The sequence below is a fragment of the Mirounga leonina genome, unplaced genomic scaffold (genome assembly GCF_011800145.1).
Source record: "Mirounga leonina isolate KUSES-001 unplaced genomic scaffold, KU_Mleo_1.0 Mir_174, whole genome shotgun sequence".
Lineage (NCBI taxonomy): Eukaryota > Metazoa > Chordata > Mammalia > Carnivora > Phocidae > Mirounga > Mirounga leonina.
Window position 1 is genome coordinate 55,354,597 of NW_023270451.1, and position 25,679 is coordinate 55,380,275.

Genomic DNA, 25,679 nt, shown 5'->3' on the forward strand with positions numbered 1-25,679 from the left:
TCTGACTGGTGTGAGGTGGTATCTCATTGTGGTTTTGATTTGTATTTTCCTGATGCTGAGTGATATTGAGCATTTTTTCATGTGTCTGTTGCCATTTGTGTCTTCTTTGGAGAAATGTCTGTTCATGTCTTCTGCCCATTTCTTGACTGAATTATTTGGTTTTTGGATGTTCTTTATAGATCTTGGATAGTAGATAAAATGTTATCTGATAAAGTATTTGCAAATATCTCCCATTCTGTCCTTTATCTTGCTTTTTGTCGACTGTTTCCTTTGCTGTGCAAAAGCTTTTTATGTTGATGAAGTCCCACTAGCTCATTTTTGCTTTTGTTTCCATTGCCTTTGGAGACATGTCTAGCCAGAAGTTGTTGCAGCCAAGGTCAAAGAGATTGCTGCCTGTGTTCTCCTTAAGGATTTTGATGGATTCCTGTTTAACATTTAGGTCTTCCATCCATTTTGAGTCTATTTTTGTGTATGGTGTAAGGGAATGGTCCAGTTTCATTCTTCTGCATGTTGCTGTCCAGTTTTCCCAAACCATTTGTTGAAGAGACTGTCATTTTTCCATTGGATATTCTTTCCTGCTTAGTTGACCATAGAGTTGAGGGTCCATTTCTGGGCTCTCTATTCTGTTCCATTGATCTATGTGTCTGTTTTTGTGCCAGTACCATACTGTCTTGATGATTACAGCTTTGTAATATAGCTTGAAGTCCAGATTGTGATGCCACCAGCTTTCATTTTCTTTTTCAACATTCCTTTGGCTATTTGAGATCTTTTTTGGTTCCATACAAACTTTAGGATTATTTGTTCCAGCTCTGTGAAAAAAGTTGATGGTATTTTGATAAGGATTGCACTGAATGTATAGATTGCTCTAGATAGCATAGACATTTTAAGAATATCTGTTCTTTCAATCCATGAGCATGGAAACTTTTTCCATTTCTTTGTGTTTTCCTCAATTTCTTTCATGAGTGCTCTATAGTTTTCTGAGTACAGATCCTTTGCCTCTTTGGTTAGGTTTATTCCTAGGTATCTTATGGTTTTGGGTGCAATTGTAAATGGAATCAACTCCTTAATTTCTCTTTCTTCTGTCTCATTGTTAGTGTATACAAATGCAACTGATTTCTGTGCATTGATTTTATATCTTGCTACATTGTTCTATGAGCAATGAGCTCTATGTATGAGCTCCAGCAATTTTGGGGTGGAGTCGTTTGGGTTTTCCACATACAGTATCAGGTCATCTGTGAAGAGTGAGAGTTTGGCTTCTTCTCTGCCAATTCCGATGCCTTTTATTTCTCTTTGTTGTCTGATTGCTGAGGCTAGGACTTCTAGTACTATGTTCAACAGCAGTGGTGATAGTGGACATGCCTGCCATGTTTCTGATCTTAGGGGAAAAGCTCTCAGTTTTTCCCCATTGAGAATGATATTCGCCATGGGCTTTTCATATATGGCTTTTGTGATATTGAGGTTTGTTCCCCCTGTCCCTACACTGTGAAGAGTTTTAATCAAGAAAGGATGCTGTACTTTATCAAATGCTTTTTCTTAAGCTATTCAGAGGATCATATGGTTCTTGTCCTCTCTTTTATTAATGCAGTGTATCACACTGATTGATTTGCAGATGTTGAACCACCTTTGCAGCCCAGGAATAAATCCCACTTGGTCGTGGTGAATTATCCTTTTAATGTACTGTTGGATCCTATTGGCTAGTATCTTAGTGAGAATTTTTGCATCCATGTTCATCAGGGATGTTGGTCTGTGATTTTCCTTTTTGGTGTGGTCTTTCTCTGGTTTTGGGATCAGGGTAATGCTGGCCTCACAGAAAGAGTTTGGAAATTTTCCTTCCATTTCTATTTTTTGAAACAGTTTCAGAAGAATAGGTATTAATTATTCTTTAAATGGTTGGTAGAATTCCCCTGGGAAGACATCTGGCCCTGGACTCTTGCTTGTTGGGAGATTTTTGATAACTGCTTCAATTTCCTACCTGGTTATGTGTCTGTTCAGGTTTTCTATTTCTTCCTGTTTTAATTTGGCAGTTTATATGTCTCTAGGAATGCCTCCATTTCTTCCAGATTGCCTAATTTGTTGCCATATAGTTGCTTATAAAATGTTCTTACAATTGTTTGTATTTCTTCAGTGTTGCTTGTGACCTCTCCTCTTGCATTCATGATTTTATTTATTTGGGTCCTTTCTCTTTTCTTTTTGATAAGTCTGGCCAGGGGTTTATCAATCTTATTAATTTTTTCAAAGAATCAGCTCCCAGTGTTGATGATCTGTTATAGTGTTTTTTGGTTTCTAATTCACTGATTTCTGCTCTAATCTTTATTAATTGTTTTCTCTTGTTAGGGGTAGGCTTTATTTGCTATTATTTCTCAAGCTTGTTTAGGTGTAAGGTTAGGTTGTGTATCTGAGATCTTGTTTCTTGAGAAAAGCTTGTATTGCTATGTACTTCCCTCTTAGGACTGCCTTTGCTGCATCCCAAAGGTTTTGAACAGCTGTGTTTTCATTTTCATTTTTTTCCATGAATTTTTAAAAATTCTTCTTTAATTTCCTGGTTGACTCATTCATTCTTTATTAGGATGCTCTTTAGCCTCCATGTATTTGAGTTCTTTCCAAATTTCCTCTTGTAATTGAGTTCCAGTTCCAAAGCATTGTGGTCCAAAAATATGCAGGGAATGATCCCAGTCTTTTGGTACTGGTTGAGACCTGATTTGTGACCCAGTATGTTATCTATTCTGGAGAATATTCCATGGGCACTAGAGAAGAATGTGTATCCTGTTGCTTTAGGATGGAATGCTCTGAATATATCTGTGAAGTCCATTTGATCCAGTGTGTCATTCAAAGCCCTTATTTCCTTGTTCATCTTCTGCTTAGTTGATCTGTCCATTTCAGTGAGGGGGGTGTTAAAGTCCCCTACTAGTATTGTATTATTATTAATGTGTTTCTTTGCTTTTGTTATTAATTGGTTTATATAATTGGCTGCTCCCATGTTAGGGGCATAAATATTTACAATTGTTAGATCTTCTTGCTGGATAGACCCTTTAAGTAGGATATAGTGTCCTTCCTCATCTCTTATTACAGTCTTTGGTTTAAAATCTAATTTGTCTGTTATAAGGATTGCCACCCCAGCTTTCTTTTGATGCCCATTAGCATGATAAATGGTTTTCCACCCCCTCACTTTCAATATGGAGGTATCTTTGGGTCTAAAATGAGTCTCTTGCAGACAGCATGTCGATGGGTCTTGTTTTTTAATCCAGTCTGATAGCCTATGTCTTTTGATTGGGGCATTTAGCCCATTTACACTCAGGGTAACTATTGAAAGATATTAATTTAGTGCCATTGTATTGCCTGTAAGGTGACTGTTACCATATATTGTCTGTGTTCCTTTCTGGTCTATGTTGCTTTTAGGCTCTCTCTTTGCTTAGAGGACCCCTTTCAAGATTTCTTGTAGGGCTGGTTTTGTGTTTGCAAATTCCTTTAGTTTTTGTTGGTCCTGGAAGCTTTTTATCTCTCCTTCAATTTTCAATGACAGCCTAGCTGGATATAGTATTCTTGGCTGCATATTTTTCTCATTTAGTGCTCTGAATATATCCTGCCAGTCCTTTCTGGCCTGCCAGGTCTCTGTGGATAGGTCTGTTGCCAATCTAATGTTTCTACCATTGTAGGTTACAGATCTCTTCTCCCGAGCTGCTTTCAGGATTTTCTCTTTGTCTATGAGACTCATAAGTTTTACTATTAGATGTCGGGGTGTTGACCTATTTTTATTGATTTTGAGAGGGGTTCTCTGTGCTTCCTGGATTTTGATGCCCAAATTAGGGAAGTTCTCTGCTATAATTTGCTCCAATATACCTTCTGCCCCCCTCTCTCTTTCTTCTTCTTCTGGGATCCCAATTATTCTAATGTTGTTTTGTCTTATGGTATCGCGTATCTCTCAAATTCTGCCCTCATGATCCTGTTGTTCTTTTGTTGAGGTGATTTTTTCCGTCTCGTCATTTTGTGCAGAGGAGAATAGATTAATGAGAGAACAAAATGCTAGCAGAGTAACAACGTCCCCAGAAAATATACTCTAAACAAATCAGAAAAGACCTGAAGCAGTGGGAAAAGAAAGGGAAAGAGAGATAAAAGAAAAAGAAAAAAAAGAAAAAGAAAAAAAAAAGATAAAAACAAACAAAAACAGAACAAAACAAAACAACAACAACAAGAAAAACCAGAATGTGATCAAATATGATCAGGCTGGTATATAGATCAGTGCCACACACTAGATTTGGGGTGTATTTTGGTCTTATAGAAGAAAGTGCCTCCTGGGCGCCTGGGTGGCTCAGTTGGTTAAGCGACTGCCTTCGGCTCAGGTCATGATCCTGGAATCCTGGGATCGATTCCCACATCGGGCTCCCTGCTCAGCAGGGAGTCTGCTTCTCCCTCTGACCCTCCCCCCTCTCATGTGCTCTCTCTCTCTCTCATTCTCTCTGTCTCAAATAAATAAATAAAATCTTTAAAAAAAAAAAAGAAGAAAGTGCCTCCCAAAATTTTAAAGAAAGAAAAACTTATATATGTACAAAAATAGGGTTGATATGATGAAGGGATGGAATATGACTGTAAAGATGGAAATTATAAAAAATTTTATAAAAGGAATTGATAAGAAGTTGTTTGAAAAAAGAAAGAAGAGGATTTAAAAAAAGAAAAAAGAAAAAAAAAGGGAGAGAATGTGATCAGGCAGGGGAGTAGGAGAAAACCATATACTAGAGATTTAGGGTATATTTTGACTGTTAGAAGAAACTATCTCAAAATTTTAAAGAGAGAACAACTTATATATATATGCCAAAAATATGGGTAACTACTATGAAGGGATAGAATATGACTCTAAAAATGAAAAATAAAAATGTTTTTTTAAAAAAGGGATTGATAAGATGTTGGTTGAAAAAGGGAAAAAGAAAAATTCAAAAAAAAAAAAAGGAAAAAGACAGTTTAAAAAAAAAATTAACTTTGAAAGACTAAAGAATCATGGTAAAAAAGCCATGAATTCTATGTGTGGAATCCCCATAGCGCTGGAGTTCTGCCATTCTCATTGATCGGTAAACTTGTGTCTTGGCTGGCTGTTCTTGCTGATCTTTTGGGGGAGGGGCCTGTTGCTGTGGTTCCCAAATGTCTTTGCCGGAGGCGGAATTGCCCCACCCTTGCCTGGTCTGGGCTAAGTAATCTGCTCAGGTTTGCTCTCCAGGGCTTTTGTTCCCTGTGAGCTTTCCGTACAGCTTTGGAGGCAGAGAGTGAAAATGGCGGCCTCCTAATCTCCACCCCAGAGGAGCCGAGGACTCAGGGCCCCTCTCCTCAGTGAGCCCCCAGAGAAAAGCAGTCAGTCACTCCCGGTTTCCTGGTCTCCGGCCGCACTCTGTGCTCACCGGGCCTGTGACAGTGCGTTTCTATCTCTGGCACCCGACCCCAGGTGGGGTCTCCAAACCCAGCAGTGCACTCCCACGCCGCTCCTCCCAGGGGAGGAAGGTGAGTCTCCCCAGATCTGTTGCTTGTTGGGTCCCTGCTGGAGGAGCAGTGGCCCGACTGTGCCACGGATCAGGGTTTATGGCAACCCCGAGCTGAGAGCCCGCTCCTCGGCTCCGTCTCTGCAGCCGGCTTCCCCGCTCCGATACCTGGGAGCTCTGCCGCACTCAGGCACCCCCGGTCTTTCTGTGACCCCGAGGGTCCTGAGACCACACTGTCCCGTGAGGTTTCCACACCCTGCTTAGCCACCAGAGTGATGTCCCTCAGCGGAGCAGACTTCTAAAAGTTCCGATTTTATGCTCCGCGGCTCTATCACTTGCCAGAAGTGGCTGACGGAGGCCCCTCCCCCGCCGTCTCTCCTCCCGAATATCGCCTCAGATTCCCTTCTCCGCACGTCCTACCTTCCAGAAAGTGGTCGCTTTTCTGATGAGAGAGTTGTTGCTCTTCTTTTCTTCGATCTCCTGTTGAGTTTGTAGGTGTTCAGAATGGTTTGATCCCTATCCAGCTGAATTCCTGAGAGGAGACGAAATCCATGTCTCCTATTCCTCCACCATCTTGCCCACTCTGTCCCAAAGTATTTGTTTGTAATTTTTAAAATTATACTTACTAATATATATATTTTTTAAATGTGAGTTGTCCTTCCCCAAAGGGTTTCATCATAATAAATGAAACATCAGCTTGTCACATTAAATTATAAATTACTATCTCCTTAGTCCTCTGTCATTCACGTCATTATGACACTGTCCTGCAGAGATAAGGAGCAGGAAGACTTTAATGAGAACTTCAACTAATGTAATAATTAGAGAAGGATGAACTCATAAAAAAATATGCAAAGATTGATTAAAATTACCCTTATGCTTAAACTGTATGGGTTAAATGGAGGAAGAAAACTTTTATAAAACCTTAGTCTAGGGGTGCCTGGGTGGCTAAGTTGGTTAAGCATCTGACTCTTGATCTCAGCTCGGGTCTTGATCTCAAGGTTGTTAGTTTAAGTCCCATGTTGGGCTCCACACTGGGCCTGGAGCCTACTTAAAACAAACAAACAAAAAACCTTAATCTATTCTACTAATTTTAAGACATATTAAATACTGAAATATATGCAAAAATTATATTGTGATATTTTTATTTTCTTCTATTTTGAACCAGAAATTAGAACACACTTCATACATGGAGAGGCCATGGTAATGTGCTTTACAGTCCAACTATAACACTCTTAGCATGCACACACACTTCGCTAACAAGTGTCTTACATGATTGTTGTTCAAAACATTGAGTTACTACATTTACCCTGTTTTGCCAGCTGAATGCCTACCAAGATCATACATGTTGATGACAATGACAGCTACTTCAAAACTGTTGCCTGGCTGACCTGTTATAAATAATCTAATATACACAATCTAGATAGATTTTCTTAAGGTAATTGGGAACCAAAATAATAATAGTAACTTCAGGAAATCTGACTTCCAAGGCCCTGACTCAATTCTTATATTCTTGGAATAATCAGTGTAGTTGAATGAGATGTCTAAGTGGTAAATTTCTTATTCTTTGATCTCCTACACAAAGATGGTTGACTCAGAGTTTTCTTCATTTCTCGTTATATGTTTTCTTTATATTCTCCTCCTTCTTTATTCTTCTTTAATGTCCCTACAAAGCTCAAAGTAGTAAATAATGTGTACATACAACAAATTCAACATAAAGCAGTAGTCAGGATTGGGTTGTATTTGGGTAGAAGAGAAAAATACATACACCATTTCTCTTTTTTTATTTCTTCAAGTCTTAGACTGGATTGACTTTGCACAGAAAATGACAGAACTAGAAATAAAGAATGAAAGCAATACCATCTTATTTAGCAAATAATTGATAAACAATAAAATACAGTCACTTGATGTGTATATGTCATTTAAGGAAAATGGGAATTGATAAAAATATTTTTTATAAATCTTAAATTTTATTTGTACATAGCATTATTAAAGACTGAGTTTTAATAATTAAATAGTCTTAGATTTAAAACTCTGAATCCAGTGAATTTGAAGCTAAAATAATTCTTCCTTTCACTTCATTACTTATGACGCCTGAGTATCATGTAAGGAAAAATTAAGAATCCAAAGTAGGAAAACAAGGATCAATGGTGTTTTTCTCTAATCTTAAGTAACTTTCCAGTCACACTGGAGAATAAGGGCGAGTCCAAATGCTATGTTGAAAATTATCCATATTTAGATACTTATAAATGCAAAGATAATATTTATAGATATGCACACATGTGCTTTGAGTAAATAGTCCACAAGTGACACAGAAATTAGTATTCTTTAGATGGAAATATAAATATATAGTCAATATTTTATACTTGTTTATTGATACCATAAATATAAATCTGTTTAACTTCATGTTTATACCACATTCGATTAAGATTTATTTCTGAATAAGTATTTCTGAACCATATACAACTAAATATTTCTCAATATTTCCTAGTGAAAGCATAAGAATGATTTCAAAACTGTAACTGAGGAATCCTCATCTTAAGCCCTAATTTTTATGTCCTGAATCACAGTAAAAATATATATTACTAGATTTGCATTATTAGACACCTTAGGAAAACAGATATTGAATATACCAATGGCAGAGAGATTTTCAAGGATCTGTCATCATAAACCCAAAAGAAGAATTGGGAAATTGCACACAAAAACCAGGACCAACGGGAGAGACTAGTTAAGGAGATCAGTCAAAACAATGCAAACAGCAGTGTGGATTCAAGTGGCATAACTTTTCAAATATTTAAAACCAAAGAGAACAAAGAAACAATGCCAATGGAAGAGGTTGATGCCACTAGGTTCAGACAAAGCAATTGTATAAACCAGAGGAAGTTGATTTTTTAGACTTCCCTCCTACCCTTCTTAGAGCCTTCCCTACCTTAATGGCCTAAGACACCCATCTTGTTAACTGATATTGACAAACTTGGCTTCAAGTGACAGCCAAGTTTTACCTTCCCCACACCACATTTGAGGAGCCGCATGTTCAAGAGTCCTTGAGGCACACTCTGCTACAAGATAGAGCTTTTTTTTTTTTTTTCACTTGTCTTTTTTTTTGGCTTCTCTTCATCTTTAACTTTCAGATCTAGATTGATTTTCTTTAGATTTTTAAAAACTTTATTGAGATAGACTGTATATAAATTAATATGCCCATTTTAAATATACAGTTTGACATGTCTGTACCTATGCAACTATTGTCTCATTCAAGATATAGAATATTTTTACCAACCCAAGTTCTCTTGTGCCCTTCCCAGTCATCCCTCCACCTCCACCACATACCTTCTGACTCAGGCAATCATTGATATGATTTTTATTAACTATAGATTAGTTCTGACTATTCTCTCTCTTTTTAAAGATCTTATTTATTTATCTAAGAGAGAGAGAGTGAGTGGGGGAGGAGCAGAGGGAGAAGGACAAGCAGACTCCATGCTGAGCGGGGAACCCGATTCAGGGCTCAGTCACACAACCCCAAGATCATGACCTGAGCTGAAATCAAGAGTCAGACATCTAACCTACTGAGCCACCCAGGTGCCTCAGTTCTGACTAGTCTAAAACTTTAAAAATATGGAACCATGTACTGTGTGTCCTTTTGTGTCTGGGTTCTTTTATGTAGCAGAATGTTTTTAGATATATCCATGTTGTTTTGTTTCAGTAAATTATTTCCTTTTGTTGCTGAGTAGTAGTCATTATATTAATACACAAAATGTGTTTAACCATTCATCTGTTGCCAAATATCACTTAATATAACAAGCATTGTTGAAGAGGTGGAGTAATTAGAACTCTCTACACTGCTGATGGGGTTAAATGGTGAGATCACTTTAGAAAACAGTTTGGTAGTATCTTTTGAAGTTCAGTGTATACTTACTATATCAAACAGCATCGCCATTTCTAGATATTTATTTTAATAGGTTAAAATGTATATCCACAAAAATATTTGTACATGAATGTTCATTACATTTGTTTTACACTTGCTTGGTAAGATGAAGTGTAATTAGAAATTGGACTAAGACTACTTCCTATTTGGGAGGAGCTTCCCATTTTGAAAAAACTATGCAGGATTCAGATCATCACTCAAGGAAAAGAAGTCACCATCCAGGTCTTTTAGGCAAGAGTAAATGTACTGAAAACAAACAAATATCAATCAATGTAAGCCAGGTATCTCTCAAGTGATCTAACTCAGAAATCTACATATAGAAGTTTGGGTTAAAGCCTCTGCTAATAATAAAGAAAAAGGCTCTTACCCACTCCTCTCTTCTTACCTTTCTCAAAAACTTAGGTTTTGGTTTCAGGATCTTGGCCAAATGCCTTGGCTGTCTTATTTTATCTGTGAAGAGTCTTTCTCCTTGTCTTCTAAGTAATCTGTTCCTTTATCATTAAACTCCTGAAATGCTGAAGTAGCATCTTGATAGACCAGTAGAAAAACTAGTATTAGATTGGTAGAAACTTGAGAAACCTTTCAGATCAAAGTATGTGCATATACACACTTGCATAAGGAGAACCAGCTATTAAATCTACCAATTCGCATCCTCTTCAGAGAAAATAAGGACATCTGCAGTCCCTGAATTATCAATATTGTAGCTCACAAGTACCCTTAATATAAAAATTATTAGATCATACTGGAAATCCTCATTGCTGATCCACACTTGTTCCATTTTATCTGGTTATGAAACCAGGTCGTCACTGAAGGAGGAGGGAGGCATTTTATTGCATTTATTGAGGGCTTGAAGAAAGAGATTTTATATTGACTTTTGTTCTGCTTTCTGATAATAATTTATTGTAAAGAACCATTATCTCCTTTAGTGAGTCAGTCAACTTGACAGAGCATCTCTCTACATCACAAATTAGTCAATCATTTTGAAAATTATACTCTTTCAGGAATTACTTCTGTTTTATGAAATGATTAATATAGATTGAAACAACAGCAAGCAAACACAGGTAGAGAAGGGGGATTCTACCAATCTCAGACCTTCTCTTCTATCCATTCCTAGGAGCAAAAAGCAGACTACTCAAGAAACCTAATTTAATATGTCAATTTATTCTGAGTTTTTTCAACTATAAAGACACACTTTTCGGGGGGGGTGTTTGTTTGTTTGCTTGTTTGTTTGCTTGCTTCCCACCACCTCTGATCTCTCTCCTGTTATGCCTTGCTTCCCATTATTGCCATTCACCCTTATTTTCATACTAAGATGGCTTGTGTTCTTTGATTAAAGTGAGAAACAAATGAAGTGGAATTCTTTGTGCCATGGTTTTGGGTGGGCAAATATAAGTATAGGATGTTTGGTCCACAAGGTCCTCCTAATCTACACAGCTGAAAGAAAACCAAAGAGCAGAATGATTTCAAACTTAACTGGGTAAGAAAACCAAATAGCAGTAAGGCTCTGCATACCATCTCAAGCATCTCTTCTCTCACTGAAGGCTTGATCTTAACCTTCCCCAGTCTAGCCATAATTGTCTCTATTCCCCTGAACACTCACTTTTTCCTTTTCATAGTATTCTGTCCAAATCAGTAAGTTATAGGACTGGAAAGATTCTAAGTAGCCAGTTAGCAATTCAAAAGGAGTGACTAATGGATCATCTTTTCAGCATATTAGTAGGAAACATGATTCCTGTTTTTGTTAGCTTTTTAATCTGGATAATTTCATTAGAGATGGGAAATACATAATATGACTTTATAAGTTCCCTGTGATTCAATGGTTAGTAAAACTATTTTTCCTTAGGCATATATTGTTACATGGGCTATTTAAATTAATAATGTCAGGTCATTAAGGCCCAATTTGAGGAAACTGGAATGTCTCTAAGAGATTGTGGGACAGTTAAATGTCTAAATACTTTCAAAGTAAAAGAAGAATGAAAAGAGTCCTATTTTTGTTCATTTTGTTTTGTTTCATTTTAGTGTGTATCAAGGAATTAGGGCTATTTTCATTTTTAATGCTCTCCTTAACAATAACAGCCCTATTTTTTGGAACAAGAATGAGTCCTCTATTTTAAGTTTCCATTATTTTTTTCATGAGATCCACTATTCTTATAATAACTAAAAAAATACTAAGAAAAGCAAAACTTTGAAATGAAGTTATCAATTTGTTTGGTCTAAGATGGCAGAGGACTAGGAGACCTTAATTTCACCTGGTCTCAGAAATTCAGCTACATAGCTATCAAATCATTCTGAACACCTGCAAACTCATCAGAGATCTAAGAAAAGAATAGCTACAACTCTACAAATAGAAAAGTGAGCACTTTCTGCAAGAATGAAAAGATGGAAAAACTCTCTTCAAAATAGAGAGCAAGAGGCAGTACTGACTGCCAGGGACCTAATCAGTATGGACGTAAGTAAGATACTGGAACTAGAGTTCAAAATAATGATTATAAAGATACTAGCTGAGCTTGAAAAAAGCACAGAGACACTAGAGAATCCCTTTCTGGAGAAATAAAGAACGAAAATCTAATCAAAAAGCTATTAATGAGATGCAATAAAAAGTGGAGGCTCTATTAGGATAAATGAGGCAGAAGAGAGAATTAATGAAATAGAAGACAAAATGATGAAGAATAAAGAAGCTGAGAAAAAGAGAGATGAAAGACTACTGGATCATGAGGGGGAGAATTCAAGAAAAAGGTGATACCATAAAGCAAAATAATATTAGAAAAATTAGGATCCCAGAAGAAGAAGAAGAGAGAGAGGAGAGCAGAAGTATATTGGAGCAAATTATAGCAGAGAACTTCCCTAATCTGGGGAAGGAAACAGGCATTCAAATCCAGGAGGCACAAAGAACCCCCTTCAAAATTAATAAAAATAGGTCAACACCTTGACATATAATAGTGAAACTTGCAAATTTGAGACAAAGAGAAAATCCTGAAAGCAGCTCAAGACAAGAGGTCCATAACCTAAGGCTAGAAACATTAGACTGGCAGCAGAGCTCTCCACAGAGACCTGGCAGACCAAAAAGGACTGGCATGATATATTCAGGGTGCTAAATGAGAAAAATATTCATCCAAGACTTTATACAGCAAAGATGTCATTCAAAATAGGAGAGATTAAAACAAAAAACAAAAAACAAAAAACTTCCAGGACAAACATAAAATAAAAGAATTTGTGATCACTAAACCAGCCCTGCAAGAAATATTAAAGGGGATCCTTTAAGTGAAGGGAGAGCCTAAAAGTAACATAGACCAGAAAAGAATAGAAACAATATACAGAAACAGTGACTTTACAGGTAATACAATGACACTAAATTCATATCTTTCAATAGTTACTCTGAAAGTAAATGGGCTGAATGCCCCAGTCAAAAGACACAGGATATCAGATTGGATAAAAGAGCAAGACCAGTTGATATGCTGTCTGCAAGAGACTAATTTTAGACCCAAAGACACCTCCATATTGAAAGTGAGGGGGTGGAAAACCATTTATTATTCCATTTATCAGACTTATTATTAAATAAATATATTTATTATATTATATTTATTTTATATATTTATATTTAAGGGAGAGAGTGTGAGCATTTTTCTGGTAGCATCCACAGAAAGGACACTTATGAACAATGTTTTCAAGATCTCTAACATTTGAATATCTCTACTACTTTTATACTTATGTACTTCAAAAAAAAATGCTGTAGAAATAGAGATCTGTTGTGTGGGAGGGATGGGTAAAATGGGTGAAGGGGATTAAGAGTTCACTTATCTTGATGAGCACTGAGTAAGGCATAGAATTGTTGAATCACTATAGTGTACACCTGAAACTAATATAACATTGTATGTTAACTGTACTGTAACTAAAATTTTTAAAAGTTAGGGAAAAAAAGAAATAGATTTCCATTAAGCAGTTACATTTGGGAAACAACAAACACCTGGATTGTCCTTAATAGGGATCTAATATGGGAGCTGAAATGATTATATACAACAGTTTTCAAAAGTTGTCTCCCAAAACATTGATATTGACTTATAATTAGTTGTCTTTCAATTCTGTATCTTAAGAAATGAGGATAAAGCTATTATTTATATAACCCATCTGATTTCTCCTGCTATATAAAAGTGATGTTATCAAACAAAGCTCAGTCAGAAATTACTTCTTGCATTTTAATCAGGGCATACTACATCCATCAGTCAGAAATTTGAATGATTTATTTAAGACTCCATTTTATAAAATGCAAATTGGTTAGAAGTTTAATACAGTGGCTCAGCACAGAGAAATTAACTCCCCGAGTTAATGCTAAACTAAACTGATGGACCCAGGGCAGTGAATTTATTTTGATGCTGTGCCATTTTTCACAGTGACACAGTTCAATGCACATGTGAAAATTTCTCTTTTAAAGACTGTACTTCAGAAGTCATCATGTCTCAACTCATTAATCCACTTTGTGCTGACCCTCTTGAAATCTCAGAATAATTTTCCAGGGACTGAACTCATTTCCTCCAGAAATGACTGCAGTCCTGATATCCTGGCATTGAAAAGCACAAAATATCCTGTGAATACTAAAAGTAATAGTAGTCAACACAATAATAATAATAATAGTGCCTACTGTGAGCCACATGCATTATCTCATTTATTCTCATATCTCAACAAACTTACAAGGTAGGTTATTTTTTTTCAGTTTTACAGATAAAGTATTGGAGAGTCTAAAAGTTTAACTGACACCTAATTCCATATTCATGTTCTAAAAATTATACTTCTTATTTCTAGAGAAATAAGGAAAAAATATAGCAGCCAAGCATAATATCTGTTCTCTATGTTGAAGCTCCTCTCTTTTTTTTCTCTATTATAAGCAAGGACATTTTATCCATTATAGATTCTAACACAGTGCCTTGCACATAGAAGGGACTCAACTGATGCCTGATGAATAAATATGGAAATAAATAAATAAATACGATGTTGATGCAGAACTGAGAAAATAATTTTTTAAATATAATTTTGAATAACATAATGTAATTTACTCTTTTAATTGACAAAATTAAACAATTATAGACTTTTTTTGGGGGGGAGCTGTTCGCGCTGCCATTTTTTTAGTGGTCTCCTTTCCTCCTAATAAAACCAGAAGATTCCTTCTTAGAGATGTTATTTGAAATCAGATTTCTGCAAATCAAATCGTATTTTTTAACCGAAAAAGTTTTTGGTAAAGTAAATCTTTTTCCACAAAAAATCACATTTGTTTTCTCTGAGCTATTATGAAAACTATATCCAGAATTTAGCCGTTATTATTTTTCACCATTGATTTAATGGACACATGTTAGGAAATGTAATCAATAAATACTAAAACCAAATTATTTCATGTCCCTTCTGCTTGAGATCCAACAGCGGCCCTCCACTGCTTTCTAAATACCACAAATAGGCCACAGTGCCCCTCCCAGCCTGGCCCCGACCTACCTCTGGAGATTTCTCCAGCTTATTTAGCCTCAATTCCATACCCGTAGTTTCTTAAGTTATGGCATTAATGTACAAATTCATGTCAGCTGTTTTCCTAGAGCTTGTGACTATTTATTTATTTGGTTCTCATTGCCTGTCACAGTTCTTACTTAGCATTTAGTTAGAGCTTAATGCATATCTTTGAATCAGTTAATTTGCATACGTGTGATAAGCCTCAAACTATGTTGCATGATACTTATGTAACTTTTTAAAAAAATTTTATTATGTTATGTTAGTCACCATACAATACATCATTAGTTTTTGATGTAGTGATCCACGATCCATTGTTTTCGTATAACCCCCAGTGCTCCATGCAGTACGTGAAAAATATGGAACACTTCACGAATTTGCATGTCATCCTTGCACAGGGGCCATGCTAATCTTCTCTGTATCGTTCCAATTTTAGTATATGTGCTGCGGAAGCGAGCACTAGACTTGTTTATTTATAACATAAGTGAATAGAAAGATACACAAAATTCTTAACATCTTTTTAAGACAACACACACTTTCAATGTTAAAAATATTTCATTGCTCAGAACATACTGTATATGTTAATGACAGTATCTGTATGCATCAAACATGACCTGAGAATTTTGAAAAGTCAATTGACAATGCTTTAGTTATATAATGATAATAATTACTGAAATTCAGTTTCCACTGAACACTAAATTTAGTTATATGACCAAGATTGATGTGTTGTCTACATATATTTTAAATAACTGACATTTTCCCAAGTAATGTCATTAAATTATTATACTAAGATTTTTTTTTCTCTCTGAAGATCACTAAATAGTAAGGAGTAATTTGTCCATTAGATGCCTAACAGTGTTTTAAATTATTTTTATCAGAAATCTGCTAATTATTGGACAATGTATTTAGCTATCCAGGTGAATTGTCAAACCATTTGTGACATCTATTGTAATATGTAACTGGATTTTTTCCCTTATTTGAAATACAGGCTTTATGGCACTTTTTTTTTTTTAATGTAATCCCCTGGACTATTTGCATCAGAATCACCTGATATTTTCCTAAGCAAAATATGCAAATTTCTAGACCTTCAGTGGACCTAATAATTATGGAGTAAGATAACTCAGAATAATTACAGAGTAGGATCTAGAATTCTAGTTTTTAACAAGTTCCTTGAGTGAAGCTTTTATCTCTAAAGCTTGATACACTGAAGTTTGACACCTGCTGCTTTGTAGCTCATATTTTATTTTTCATTTACAATATTTATCAATCATGTTGAGTAATTGGTGATTTTGCCTAGCTTTGATTTATTTCATTCTGAAGACTTTGCAAGCCGAATTTGTGTTCAAGTCTCACCAATTCCCGTTTATAAGTCTGTTTCACTCCCTTTGCGTTTTCAGAGGATATCAGTTAATCTCTTAATACCCATTCATTTGTGTTATTTACCGTTAGTGCAAATATAGTATCAAAAGTCAAGTCATCAGGTCTCTGAAATTTTAGGCTTTTTTTTCCTTTGGTTATGTTTACTTCCAGAGAATTTTTTATGTATCAGGAACAAGCTGCCTCATGTTTTTCTCTATTGTTTTAGTAGAAGCAGAATTTTATCTCTAAGACAATAATGTTCTTTTGTTCTGGAAAACACACCTCACACTTTAATAGGTGTTTTAATCATGAAGAAGAAAAGCAAAAATGCTATTCTAGAAAGGAGAAATTTTAGTCGATAAGCAAATTAATTACTCTCTATAATAATGTGATAGGCCACCCTTATTTTGAACTCAACAAGTTTTTTAAACAGCAATGGGGTTTCAATAATGGCTAAATATATTTAGTGAAGCAGGCTGTTTTTTGCAACAGAGGCAAGAAGCAAGACCTAGGAGAGATTTAGAAAGGACCTCTCTGTGGAGAATCAGGGCAAAGGACTCTAAACATAATGCTATTAAATACTCCAGACTGAAATTTCTTGTATGGCATTACATTTTTCCTCATATTCACAAGATTCCAATAAAAGTTTCTTCATGCCAGGCCTTGATGTCAACACTGCTTTTGGCGTCCCATAAGACAAAGTGTCATTAGAGGAGGCACAGACCTTAAGAAGTAGCCCTATGATGTATGTGAAGACTAGCATTATTAGAAAGAAGGCAAGTGGGGTGCCTAAGTGGCACAGTCAGTTGACTCTTGACTCTTGGTTTCAGCTCAAGTCCTGATCTCAGGGTAGTGAGATCAAGCCCTGCACAGGGCTCTCCGCCCATCACTGGGGGGCTCATACATAGTTCACAGTGTCTGCCTGGGACTGTCTCTGCCTCTCCCTCTCCCCTTCCCTCCCCCTCTCAAATAAATAAATAAATCTTTAAAAAAGAAAAGAGGGGCACCTGGGTGGCTCAGTCAGTCTGCCTTTAGCTCAGGTGATGATCCCAGGGTCCTGTTAAGTGGGGAGCCTGCTTCTCTCTCTGCCTGCCACTCTCCCTGCTTGTGCTCTTTCTCTCTGTCAAATAAATAAATAAAATCTAAAAAAAAATAAATAAAAGAAAGATGACAAGCATTAGTCAGTACTAATTGGTAGAGCATATAATGACTCCCTGTGATTTCCTAGAAATATGTATTTCTTTGAATTTAAGATACCATTATTTTAAGGTACACCATGATTTTTTTTGTGCCACAGGGAAAGAAGATACTGCCAATTAAACTACCCTACAATGTTTTCTTATAACTTAGATTTTTATTTTATACTTAAGGAAAAAAAACCCTTTAGATTTACTTAAAGATTTTTATTACATAGCACTCTTGCACCTGTGTAAAGATATGAGAATAAAATGAGTAAGATGGTAATAAAGCTTTTTTATATCTTTATATCTTTTCTTTGTAAGTCTGACCTTTCTGAGTTTTTTAACTCAGAGTCATTTATACCTTGTTTTTTCCACTATCTTTGTGATGCTGCATATCTTCAAAGACGCCTGTACTATTGATTCTGGGATTTTCTTTCAGGCTAATGACAGTAGTTTTGAAGCTGGTGTTTTCTTCATCTTGTTATGGAATTCATGAGAAAGATTTTGTACCAAAAACATAGCTTATATTGCTTCCTCAACTTGTTCTTACATTCAAGTGTTCAGAATGTTGAGACATTACATTGGCCAGTTTTGCCATCAGGAATATCTACCAGAATCACATGGGTGATGACAATGATAGGAATCATATAACTTATGCCTGGCTGACAATGATTAATGATTGCAAGATTCCTGACTGTAGGATATATCCTGCTTCAATGATGTTAAAATGTGAACAAATACTTGATAAAATACGGCACTTAGAGCATTGGACTTCTGGCAATCACAAAGATGGAGACTTGGGGATTTTAGTTGAGTACTAAAGAAAGAGTATCCCTTCCCTAAGGCTGAAGAGTTTGGGAATATACAAGTTATATAAGTATTCGTTTGTAATTTTTACTTTTTTTTAAAATTTTTTTATTCTTATGTTAATCCCCATACATTACATCATTAGTTTTAGATGTAGTGTTCCATGATTCATTGTTTGTGCATAACACCCAGTGTTCCATGCAGAACATGCCCTCTTTAATACCCATCACCAGGCTAACCCATCCTCCCACCCCCCCTCCCCTCTAGAACCCTCAGTTTGTTTTTCAGAGTCCATCGTCTCTCATGGTTCGTCTACCCTCCGATTTCCCTCCCTTCATTCTTCCCCTCCTGCTACCTCTTTCTTCTTTTTTTTTTCTTAACATATATTGCATTATTTGTTTCAGAGGTACAGATCTGAGATTCAACAGTCTTGCACAATTCACAGCGCTTACCAGAGCACATACCCTCCCCAGTGTCTATCACCCAGTCACCCCATCCCTCCCACCCCACCCCCCACTCCAGCAACCCTCAGTTTGTTTCCTGCAATTAAGAATTCCTCATATCAGTGAGGTCATATGATACATGTCTTTCTCTGTTTGACTTATTTCGCTCAGCATAATACCCTCCAGTTCCATCCACGTCATTGCAAATGGCAAGATCTCATTCCTTTTGATGGCTGCATAAAATTCCATTGTATATATATATATACCACATCTTCTTTATCCATTCATCTGCCGATGGACATCTTGGCTCTTTCCACAGTTTGACTATTGTGGACATTGCTGCTATAAACATCGGGGTGCACGTACCCTTTCGAATCCCTACTTTTGTATCTTTGGGGTAAATACCCAGTAGTGCAATTGCTGGATCATATGGTAGCTCTATTTTCAACTTTTTTGGGAACCTCCATACAGTTTTCCAGAGTGGCTTCACCAGCTTGCATTCCCACCAACAGTGTAGGAGGGTTCCCCTTTCTCCACATCCCTGCCAACAGCTGTCGTTTCCTGACTTGTTAATTTTAGCCATTCTGACTGGTGTGAGGTGGTATCTCATTGAGGTTTTGATTTGGATTTCCCTGATGCCGAGTGATATTGAGCACTTTTTCATGTGTCTGTTGGCCATCTGGATGTCTTCTTTGGGAAAATGTCTGTTCATGTCTTCTGTCCATTTCTTGATTGGATTCTTTGTTCTTTGGGTGTTGAGTTTGATGAGTTCTTTATAGATTTTGGACACTAGCCATTTATCTGATATGTCATTTGCAAATATCTTCTCCCATGCTGTCGGTTGTCTTTTGGTTTTGTTGACTGTTTCCTTTGCTTTGCAAAAGCTTTTTATCTTGATGAAGTCCCAATAGTTCATTTTTGCCCTTCCTTCCCTTGCCTTTGGCGATGTTTCTAGGAAGAAGTTGCTTCAGCTGAGGTCGAAGAGGTTGCTGCCTGTGTTCTCCTTTAGGATTTTGAGGGACTCCTGTCTCACATTGAGGTCTTTCAACCATTTGGAGTCTATTTTTGTGTGTGGTGGAAGGAAATGGTCCAGTTTCATTCTTCTGCATGTGGCTGTCCAATTTTCCCAACACCATTTGTTGAAGAGACTGTCTTTTTTCCCTTGGACTTTCTTTCCTGCTTTGTCAAAGATGAGTTGACCATAGAGTTGAGGGTCCATTTCTGGGCTCTCTATTCTGTTCCATTGATCTATGTGTCTGTTTTTGTGCCAGTACCATACTGTCTTAATGATGACAGCTTTGTAATAGAGCTGGAAGTCCAGAATTGTGATGCTGCCGGCTTTGCTTTTCTTTTTCAACATTCCTCTGGCTATTCGGGTTTTTTTCTGATTCCATACAAATTATAGGATTATTTGTTCCATTTCTTTGAAAAAAGTGGATGGTATTTGATGGGGATTGCACTGAATGTGTAGATTGCTCTAGGTAGCACTGACATCTTCAAACATTTGTTCTTCTGATCCATGAGCATGGAACGTTTTTCCATTTCTTTGTGTCTTCCTCAATTTCTTTCATGAGTATTTTATAGTTTTCTGAGTACAGATCCTTTGCCTCTTTGGTTAGATTTATTCCTAGGTATCTTATGGTTTTGGGTGCAATTGTAAATGGGATCGGCTCCTTAATTTCTCGTTCTTCTGTCTTGTTGTTGGTGTATAGGAATGCCACTGATTTCTGTGCATTGAATTTATATCCTGCCACTTTACTGAATTCCTGTATGAGTTCTAGCGGTTTTGGGGTGGAGACTTTTGGGTTTTCCACATAAAGTATCGTATCATCTGCAAAGAGTGAGAGTTTGACTTCTTCTTTGATGATTTGGATGCCTTTGATTTCTTTTTGTTGTCTGATTGCTGTGGCTAGGACTTCCAATACTATGTTGAATAGCAGTGGTGATAGTGGACATCCCTGCCACATTCCTGACCTTAGGGGGAAAGCTCTCAGTTTTTTCCCATTGAGAATGATATTCGCTGTAGGTTTTTCATAGATGGCTTTTATGATATTGAGGTATGTACCCTCTATGCCTATACTCTGAAGAGTTTGGATCAAGAAAGGATGCTATACTTTGTCAAATGCTTTTTCTGCATCTATTGAGAGGATCATATGATTCTTGTTCTTTCTTTTGTTAATGTATTGTATCACGTTGATTGATTTGTGGATGTTGAACCAAACTTGCAGCCCAGGGATAAATCCCACTTGGTCATGGTGAATAATCCTTTTAGTGTACTGTTGGATCCTATTGGCTAGTATTTTGGTGAGAATTTTTGCATCCATGTTCATCAGGGATATTGGTCTGTAATTCTCCTTTTTGATGGGGTCTTTGTCTGGTTTGGGGATCAAGGTAATGGTGGCCTCATAAAACAAGTTTGGAAGTTTTCCTTCCATTTCTATTTTTTGGAACAGTTTCAGAAGAATAGGTATTGATTCTTCTTGAAATGTTTGGTAGAATTCCCCTGGGAAGCCATCTGGCCCTGGGCTTTTGTTTGTTGGGAGATTTTTGATGACTGCTTCAATTTCCTTAGTGGTGATAGGTCTTTTCAGGTTTTCTATTTCTTCCTGGTTCAGTTTTGGTAGTTGATACATCTCTAGGAATGCATCCATTTCTTCCAGGTTATCTAATTTGCTGGCATAGAATTGCTCATAATATGTTCTTATAATTGTTTGTATTTCTTTGGTGTTGGTTGTGACCTCTCCTCTTTCATTCATGATTTTGTTGATTTGGGTCATTTCTCTTTTCTTTTTGATAAGTCTGGCCAGGGTTTATCAATCTTGTTAATTCTTTCAAAGAACCAGCTCCTAGTTTTGTTGATCTGTTCTACTGTTCTTTTGGTTTCTATTTCATTGATTTCTGCTCTCATCTTTATTATTTCTTCTTCCTCTCCTGCTGGATTTAGGCTTTATTTGCTGTTTCTTCTCTAGCTCCTTTAGGTGTAGGGTTAGGTTGTGTATTGAGACCTTTCTTGTTTCTTGAGAAAGGCTTGTATTGCTATATACTTTCCTCTTTGCTGCATCCCAAATATTTTGAACAGTTGTGTTTTCATTTTCATTGGTTTCCATGAATTTTTTAAATTCTTCTTTAATTTCATGGTTGACCCATTCATTCTTTAGTAGGATGCTCTTTAGCCTCCATGTATTTGAGTTCTTTCCGACTTTCCTCTTGTGATTGAGTTCTAGTTTCAAAGCATTGTGTTCTGAAAACAGGCAGGGAATAATCCCAAACTTTGGTACTGGTTGAGACCTGATTTGTGACCTAGGATGTGATGTATTCTGGAGAATGTTCCATGGGCACTAGAGAAGAATGTGTATTCCATTGTTTTGGGATGGAATGTTCTGAATAAGTCTGTGAAGTCCATTAAAGAAGATGTGGTATATATATACCATGGTATATATATACAATGGAATATTATGCAGCCATCAAAAGGAATGAGATCTTGCTGAGTGAAATAAGTTAATTGAATTTAAATTAAAAAAATCTATACCTGAAGGAAAAAAAAAGAAACGAAGTAATCAAAAGAGATAACTGTAGGTGGCATTATTAGAACAGTAATTAAATGTATTAGAATTTTTTAGTGAATATATAAATTTCAATTTAATTTAATTTAAAAATGATTTGAGACCTATTTGATTTTTTTTATAGATTCATGAATGTCAAGAATCAGAGGGGGGGCACCTGGGTGGCTCAGTTGGTTAAGCAACTGCCTTCAGCTCAGGTCATGATCCTGGAGTCCCGGGATCGAGTCCCGCATCGGGCTCCCTGCTCAGCAGGGAGTCTGCTTCTCCCTCTCCCGCTCCCCCCTCTTGTGCTCTTTCTCTCTCTCACTCTCTCTCTCAAATAAATAAATAAATAAAATCTTTAAAAAAAAAAGGAATCAGAGGGGTAAGGGTATGGATTGTGCATAGTTAAAGCAGAGATAGTTTTGTTACAGTTTATGTTTCAGAACTGAAGTTTTTTAAATGTAGGTACTTGTGGACTTTAGTATGGATATGATTGAATTGTAGAATATAACCTCAAATATTTTAGAAGAAAAATTCTTTCTATTAAGGACATAGTAATCATCTAACTTTTTCCATGTCTCCATTAAAAGAAATATTCCAGGCGCCTGGGTGGCTCAGTTGGTTGGGCGACTGCCTGTGGCTCAGGTCATGATCCTGGAGTCCCGGGATCGAGTCGCGCATCGGGCTCCCTGCTCAGCGAGGAGCCTGCTTCTCCCTCTGGCTCTCTCTCTCTCTCTCATTCTCGCTCTCTCAAATAAATAAATAAATCTTAAAAAAAAAAAAAAAGAAATATTCCTTCAGAGCAAAGGAGGTTTGAAAAAGTCCCTTTGACACATTACTTTTTTGTTGGCGTTAATGGAATAGTATAGACCCTTGCTACTCAAATGGTCTATGGACCATCAGTGTCATCCAGGAGGTTGTTAGCAATGCAGAATCTCAGGTCCCACTCTGGACCTTATAATGAGAATTAACATTTAAACAAGATACTCAGGTAATTCTTACGCACATTAGAGTCTGAAAGGAATGGTTAAAAATCTTCGCACTGTAAATTAGTGCTGTCCAATAGAACTTTGTACAATGATGGTAATGCCCTGTGCCATTCAATACAGTAGCCAGTAAACACATATAGCTATTAAGCACTTCAAATATAGCTAGTGCCAGTAAGAAACTGATCTTTTTTATTTTATGTAATTTTAACTAATTTAAATTTAAATAGCCACACATGGCCAGTGGTTACCATATTATACATTGCAGCTGTAACTTTTTATTCAAATGTATTTATGGGACTAGTGTATGACTTTGAAGCTTTGGGACGTTTGTTCTCTTTATCTCATTTGCCAAAAGTCATAGGGCCCTTGTAACACACTGATACTTCTAAGTGCTGTTTATTTATTTATTTATTATCTGCACTATTCCTGGAACATACTTATTGTATTCCACTACAGTTATTTGTTTATGCTGGGGCTCAGGGCAAGCAACCCCAAAATATGCCACTTTGGCATATTGATTATTTTGATTACTTAAGAAATGGCCAATGCAAAATGTATACTTTGACCCTCCTTTGTCTCCAGAAAGCAGGAAATAAATCTCACATGTGAAAAGTAACCACCCTGTGCCAGGAGGTAGAGATATCATCAGAGATAGGGAATTCAGGGCCAAAGAAGCCTATAAACAAACCTTTTTCTTTTACTGATTTACTATGCCAGCCCAACTTCTGTTTAGAATTCCTTACTAATTGAAGCCCCAAAACATAAGTCTTATTTGTCCTGTCAATTTTTCACAGATTTATTTTCTTTCTCTAATGTGTGTAAAAACTGCATGCCTTGGTCATTTCTTGGGCCTTAATTTTATTATTGCGCCTCCATGCACACATAATTAAACTTCTTTTTCCCTCTTAATCTGTTTCATGCCAATTGAATTCTTAGTCCAGTGAGAAGAACATTGAAGGGGAAAGTAAAATTTTTCTTCCCCAACATTTACATGGCGATTTTCTACCATGTCCCACAATCAACCTGATCCCAAGATGAACTGTAAGCTTCTCAAGGGAGAGATCATGTCTTAATGATCTTTGTATTTCTATTTACCTAGTACCAAGTTTGGCATATAGAGGTACTCTGTGCAATACCATTGAACTGAATTGACAAAGAAATAAACCCATGAGTATTTTTTATTTTATTTTATTTTATTTTATTTTTAGAGCAGCCATTTTTAAAAACAGCTTTTTGAGGTATAATTGGTGTATAAAAAACTGCACACATTTAACATGCAGACTTGATGAGTTTGGATATATGCAAACACCCATGATACCAATACAATTAAATTAATAAACATATCCAACATGTTCCAAAGACTGTTTTGCTTGTGTTTCTTTTTCAAATGGTAAGAATATTTAACATGAGACCTACCCTCTTAACAAATTTTGAAGTATTTTATATTATATTGTTAAATATAGTCACTATATTATACAGAGATCTTTGGAAGTTGTTTATCTACCATAATTGAAAATTCATTCCCATCGAACAACTTCCTCCCCCCTCCACATCTCTAAGAGATGTCTGCACACCCATGTTTACTACAGCATAGTCACAGTAGCCATTTATGGAAACAAACCATGCATCCACCAACAGAAGAACAGAAAAGAAACATGTGGTATGTATATGGAATGCAACATTATTCAGACTCAAAACAGAAATAAATCTTGCCATTTGCTACAGCATGGATGATCTTGAGGACATTATGTTAAGTGAAATAAACCAGCCACAGAAGAGTAAATACTACATGATTCCATGGCTATGACATATCTATAGTAGTCAAATTCATAGAAGTAGTGCACATGGATATTTATTTTAATAAGACTTAGTAAAGCATGGAATTAGATTTAAAGTAACATTATCTTGGACAATATCCATTAGTGTTCATCCCACCCTGAAAGCAACTGTCAAGCAAACAGAAACAATAACAATTATAAAAACAATAAATTGTGCATGGCTAGACTTAGTTTCAGCTCTTTAAAGTCAGGCTGATGTGAGGAAAATGCTGAAGCAGATCAGTAAACATATTAAATATCCTGGCTAAGTTATTTATGAGTAACATGCAAATCAACCTTTTGTACCATCAGTTCTGAATTGGCAAGAACACCAGAGCTGGGCCTGGGACATGGAAGAGGGGATGTTCCCTTAAGGGGCTAGATGACTGAGACACTGAGGCTGGATAGCCGAAATGTCCAAGTTCCAAGCTGATGTGAGCTAAAAAATTAGCTACAGAAGACAAATAACCAGGGGGTCACTAGCACCAGGTGGATAGCCTGACCCTCATGCCATGGTGGGAATATCCAAATGTTTTTCTGACAAGCAGTGCAAACAGCCAGGTAAACAGCTTGGGACATGAACAGATGGCTTTGTAATGCCAGCTTTTTTTTTTTTTTCTTTTTCCTCCTCCTCCTCCTCCTCCTCCTCCTCCTCCTCCTCCTCCTCCTC

At 36.6% G+C, this 25,679-nt stretch overlaps 1 long non-coding RNA gene and 1 other non-coding gene across 2 annotated transcripts in view; one reads left to right on the forward strand and one right to left on the reverse strand.

The window, feature by feature from the left end:
* Window positions 1–25,679, forward strand: part of LOC118020996 — a 93,564-nt gene that overhangs the window by 63,026 nt on the left and 4,859 nt on the right. The gene's annotated exons all lie outside the window — the stretch shown is intronic.
* On the reverse strand, window positions 15,222–15,328 carry LOC118021467. Its single transcript, XR_004682191.1, has one exon. It is a non-coding gene; the product is annotated as a U6 spliceosomal RNA (small nuclear RNA).